Raw genomic sequence first — 203 nt, 5'->3', positions numbered from 1 at the left:
CCTCTGTGTATTGTGTGCCCTCTGTGGGCAACAGTTTAAGTATTATTTTCAGTTCAAGTATTTCTTATGTATTTTTCTTCTTCTAATTCCCTTATGTTCTCTAATTTTATTATGAGCTAAACACCCCTTTGGGTGTGGGTGTGAGTCAAGCTTAAGGATTTAAAGGCACACTTGGGTGTTGCCATTTTTTATTGATTCTTAAG

The sequence above is a fragment of the Cynara cardunculus genome, assembly GCF_001531365.2.
Source record: "Cynara cardunculus var. scolymus isolate 2C chromosome LG 2, CcrdV1, whole genome shotgun sequence".
Lineage (NCBI taxonomy): Eukaryota > Viridiplantae > Streptophyta > Magnoliopsida > Asterales > Asteraceae > Cynara > Cynara cardunculus.
The sequence above is the reverse complement of the archived record's forward strand: the minus strand, read 5'-3'. Positions refer to the sequence as shown.